This window comes from Etheostoma spectabile, unplaced genomic scaffold, assembly GCF_008692095.1.
Source record: "Etheostoma spectabile isolate EspeVRDwgs_2016 unplaced genomic scaffold, UIUC_Espe_1.0 scaffold00018809, whole genome shotgun sequence".
NCBI classification, from domain to species: Eukaryota; Metazoa; Chordata; class Actinopteri; order Perciformes; family Percidae; genus Etheostoma; species Etheostoma spectabile.
In genome coordinates this window covers 47,556-53,328 of record NW_022604484.1, presented here as the reverse complement: position 1 = coordinate 53,328, position 5,773 = coordinate 47,556, and the positions used below count along the sequence as shown (strand labels likewise).

The 5,773-nt window shown below is 37.8% G+C and overlaps 1 non-coding gene across 1 annotated transcript; it reads left to right on the top strand.

Moving 5' to 3' along the window:
* The first annotated feature begins 1,868 nt into the window (after positions 1-1,868).
* Positions 1,869-1,941, top strand: trnav-aac (transfer RNA valine (anticodon AAC)). The gene has a single exon. It is a non-coding gene; the product is annotated as a tRNA-Val (tRNA).
* The last annotated feature ends 3,832 nt before the right edge of the window (positions 1,942-5,773 follow it).

The following is a 5,773-nucleotide window of genomic DNA, read 5'->3' as shown; positions in this document are numbered from 1 at the left end:
AACACAGAAAAAGAGGGAGAGCCAAGAAACTATTTGTTAAATGTGATATAATAAGCATGAAAGATATATATCATAAGCACTAAAGTTATATTACTTTAAAACACTACTGCAAAGAAATAAGAAATAAAAGACTTATAAAAATGAATTCTCTATCAACTCAAGTGATCAAAACAATTTTCAAAATTGGCAGCACAGTATAAAACCACTCTTTAAAATATGTTATGTACCATTCAAAACAAAGTACAATCATGATTTCTATGGTCTTTATATGGTAAAGAAAAAATGTGCATTTTCCCACAAATATGAACAAAAAATGCTTTTTCACCAGTTTCTGTAGTGTAGTGGTATCACGTTCTCCTCACACGCAAAAGGTCCCCTGTTCGAAACAGGGTGGAAAACATTAGGTAGATAGATAAATCTCATCGGAAATAAAAACCCCAGTCTTCCGTGTGAGAGGCGAGGGTACCATCCAAAGTTTCAGTAGTATGTGGTTTTTGTGTTGGAACAAGTTGCACTGTTTGAAATAAGCTTTTGAGATGCAAGAACGTCTTCACTTGGGATAGCAATTGACTTCCAACGCGATAGGAGAAATCCTGAGCTTTGAGATTTGGAGGGCTGACTTTGATTACGAATGCTTGACACTGGACTTCAATCTGCCCCAGTGGGCGCTGTAGATCACTGTTTGATGAAGCCCACAGAACACATAATCTGGAAAGAGCAGAAGAGGAATATAAGGTGCCCAGACTGACACCTCTCCCACTTCTGCTGCGCCTTGTGAGGTGCTGTTCATGTCCAGTAGATATGCTTTTTCCATCGCTTGACGATATTCCCATTTAGGGTCAGGAGTTCTCCTCCCATGCTGAACACAGCCTGAGCCAAGGTCCGCTTTCCCCCTCATGATTCACCCCAGTGGAAGCTGTAGATCAATGCCTGATAAAGCCAAATGAACCACATAGTCTGCAAAGAGCATAAATGGAATTCCAAGGTGGCTAGACTTGAAACTCTCCCAACTCCTGCGGCACCTTGTGACGTTTGTTCACGTCAGGAGTTGTGCTCTTTCAATCGCTTGAAAATATTCCCATTTAGGATCAGAGTCTCCTTCCATGCTGAACACAGCTTGAGCCAAGGTTCTTTCAGTTCTATGCTCCTCATATCTGGAATAAACTCCAGAAACCTGTAGATCCGCTGCTACTCTCAGTTCTTTTAAATCAAGGCTGAAGACCTTTCTATTTGATGCTGCCTTTCTTTAAATGACTAATCATTTCTTTAATTTCTTATGCTGCACTGTAAATTTTATTCTTGTGTTTTATGTTTCTCTTTGTTTTTAACTGTCTATTCATGTGTTTTACCGTTTTTAATGCTTGTGATTTTTAACTGTTTTTACTTGTGTTTTATCTGTTTAACTGATTTTGTGTAAAGCACTTTGAATTGCCTGTGTGCTGAAATGTGCTATACAAATAAAGCTGCCTTGCCTTGCCTTGCCTTGCCCACTTTCCCGAGTAGTCCCACCGCGTTCGCCGGGACTTCCTCGAGGCTTGCATTGGTTAGCTGTAGAAAAATCTCCCGTCGGGGAATCGAATCCCGATCTTCCGCGTGACAGGCGGAGATACTGTTCATTATACTAACGAGGAATGCCCAAGCTTAATATTTGGCACATCAGAAATAGGTGGCGCTATTCCAACATCAGAACACAGTCAATGCATGTAGAATATTAAGGTTTACTACCATATTTGCTATCATTCAAATCATGACAAAGCATCTGTGACTGAATCTAGTTTAAATCTCTATTTTGTAGCTTTTTGAACATTGCAGTAAAATAAAAATGGTGCATTTTTCCCACAAATATGCAAAATAAATGCTTTTCGTCAGTTTCCGTAGTGTAGTGGTTATCACGTTCGCCTAACACGCGAAAGGTCCCCTGTTCGAAACAGGGCGGAAACACATTTCTTTGTTTGTATTGACTTCGCACAATCAAACTCTGCGAAGTTAAACTCTCCATGACTTTCACGGAAAATCTCCCTGACGTGAAATCGTGGCCAGGCCTACCGAAGTTTCCCCAGTGCAGTAGTCATCACATTCAGAGATTCAGGATATCCTGTCGAAAATTGATGCAGAAAAACTAGTCCACGCATTTGTTACTTCTAAGCTGGATTACTCCAGTTCTTTATTGTCAGGCTGCTTAAAAGAGTCCATAAAGATTCTTCAGCTGATCCAGAATGCTGCAGCACGTGTTTCTGATAGGAACCAGGAAAAGAGATCACATCTCTCCTGGTTTGGCTTCTCTGCATTGGCTTCCTGTAAAATCCAGAATAGAATTTAAAATCCTTCTTCTCACCTACAAAGCTCTTCATGTTCAAGCACCATCTTATCTAATGAAAAAGAAAGTTGATGTGTATATGCATTTATCAAAACAAAAGTTGATGTGTATGTGCATAAATCTAAAAGAAAGTTGATGTGTATATGCATTAATAAAACTAAATTGAATGTGTATATGCACTTATTTTAAGCATTAATCAAAAAGAAATTTGATCTGTATATGCATTTATCAAACAAAAGTTATGTGTAATGCATTAATGAAAAAGAAAGTTGATGTTTATATGCGTAAAAAAAAGAAAGTTGATGTGTAATCAGTAATATCAAAGAATGTTGATGGTATATGGATTAATATCAATAAAAGTTGATGTGTTCATGCTTTAATATCAATAAAAGTTGATGTGTATATGCATTAATATAAAAGAAAGTTGATGTGTATTTGCATAAATCAAAAATTAAGTTGATGAGTGTATGCATTAATCAAAAAGAAATTTGATTTGTTAGGCATTCATTAAAAAGAAAGTTGATGTGTATATGCATTTATTAAAAAGAAAGTTGATGTCATAATGAATTGTGATGATGACATAATGAATAGTGATGATGACATAATGAATGGTGATGATAAATCAAATAGAAAGTTGATATGTATATGCAATAATCAAAAAGAAATTTGATGTGTATACGCATAAATCTAAAAGAAATGTGATGTGTATATGCATTAATCTAAAAGAAAGTTGGTGTGCATATTGGGGGTGATCCGAGTATCCGGCTGAAACGAGTATCCGGTACGGTTAAAGCACTTTTGCCGAGTACAAGTAGGGGAGAGCCGGGACGATTGAAACGCGGGACGGATGAAACATTCCAGTTTTCTCCGAGTGCGATGATGATAGACAGACTTCCTTAGGTCTGAACATAGAGCATGTTAACCTCCACCTATCAGCCAAATATCTTCCTGTTATTTCCTTTCATCACGGAGTTACAGCCGATAAACGCGTTTTGATGGTCAAAAGTAAACTTCATTAGCGGTCACATTTTTTCGATTATTAACCAGGGTTTTTCATTTAAGGTTTGACTACATGCTTATTCAGTAGACCAGTTAGTGTTCTCCACAATCCCAGACTTTCATATTTCATGCTTGTTACATAAAAAGCAAAACAGGCTATAATGGCATATGTCTATGTCGGGGACGGATGAAACAGCTGTTTCAACTGTCCCCGACCGGGCTGGAACTCCATGCATTTTAAGTAATGCACAAATGTCTGTGTTCGTACAATTATGTATGGTGGTGAGACATGGAATAGCAGTTTTTAGAAAGATGAAAATATATTTCAGCCCACCAGGTAGGGGGGTTGAGTTTCCCATGTTATCCTATGGAGACTGACGGGTTGGGGCGCGTTATTTGGATGTCCATTAGTCTAAACCATGTAAAAACCTAGTGAAATGACATTTTCTACAATAGAAACATGATATAAATAGAAAAAGTTACTGTTCTAGCATATAAAAATAGCACAATCATCCCACAGTGCATGATATTTCAATAACCGCTTCATACACGCTTCAGGATGACGGGAATTAGTTGTTAACAGACATTCACAAAGACGCATAGTCCTGCACCAATCTAACTATAATAACACCTTTTGGAAGTACATCCATGATATACAGTAAAATATTAAAGTGTTGGAAGATTATATGGCTTAAACTGCATGTTTCATTCGTCCCCGCATGCTGTTTCATTCGTCCCGTCCAGGAGGGACGGATGAAACATTACGCACGTCCCACTTTTGCTGTATAACTCCTGAACGGTTTTGTTCAAAGCTGAACATGCAACTGTATTTGACAGATGACAGGTGTAGGTTGCTGGTTACAAAATATCAGCTTTCAGTGTGATTCGACCGCTTTGTAAATTACGTTTAAATAAAAAGTGTTTCAACTGTCCCGGCTCTCCCCTATTATCCGAGTAATATGAGTCAATATCCGTGCTCGGATTGAATAAAACTCCTCAACTGGCCGCGCAGCGTTCTGTGATAATCACAGCGCCCCCCCCCCCCGCCTACAAACCCGCTCGGATCAATCACACACACACAGAACATGGAGAAATGCGCTCTCTCTCGCTCTCTCTCTCTCTCTCTCCCGCTCCGTCAGGCAGTCGGGTCTGCGGATCTGTTCCGTTAACGTTTAGGGTTTCTTCAGCTTCAGGTTTGTTTTTAACTTCGGTTTGTAGTCCTTACATAGTAACCAGTAGATTTCTGGTGAACGTGGGGTTTGTAGTCCTTACATAGTAACCAGTAGATTTCTGGTGAACGTGGGGTTTGTAGTCCTTACATAGTAACCAGTAGATTTCTGGTGAACGTGGGTTTCAGACATGCTGCTTGGTTTAAATGCAACTCCCGTTGCGTCTCTGCCATCGGAGATTTTTTTTTTACTGTCAGCTGCCCCCGCCCTATCTCTCTCTTTCTTTCTCTCTCTCTGTGTCTCTCTCTTACTCACACACACACACACACACACTCATACCTGGTGTGGAAATAAAAACAATAAAAAAGAACCAAAACCAAAAAAATCACACTGATCATAAAAAAAATTGAAGTTAAAAAAAGAAAGTTATACTGAATATGAAAACTGTTGTTCATTACATTTTACTTCATAATTGCAACCGCATGTGTTGTATTCATTGTTGCAAAACGTTCTGTAATATTGTTAGTTACCATGACAACACCATTGATCTAAAGCTTGATGCTGTCATGTAAATAGTTTTCTAATCAGCAATAATAATAACAATTTTTGATCAACTCATATCAATTGCATGCTTAAATAACATACCGGTTAAGCCCCGCACATTTCAAGAGAACCCGACCCACTTCCGGATTAAATCGACCACTTCCGGTTTAGGCCCCGCCCAGTCCGAGTACGGATCGGATACAGATAATTCATGTGGTAACAGATACAGTACAGATAATGCTGTACTCGCTCATCCCTACTATTCATTATGTCATCATCACATTCATTATGACATCAACTTTCTTTTTCATTAATGTCTACACACATCACACTTAGTTTAGATTTATGCATCAACTTTCTTTTTGATTAACGCATATACGCATCAACTTTTGTGTAAATTAATGCTTATGCACATCAACTTTTTTTTAGATTTCTGCATATACAACATCAACTTTCTTTTTCATTAATGCTATACACATCAAATTTCTTTTTGATTTGTGCATATTCACATCCATTATGTCATCATCACTATTCATTGTGTCATCATCACTATTCATTATGACATCAACTTTCTTTTTCAATAATGCATATACAAATCAACTTTCTTTTAGATTTATGCATATACACAGCATCTTTCTTTTTGATTAATGCATATACACATCAACTTTCTTTTTAATAACTGCATATATACATTTTGATCGAAAGACAAGAACTCATCAATAGAATTTGAAATAAGTTCGCAAAA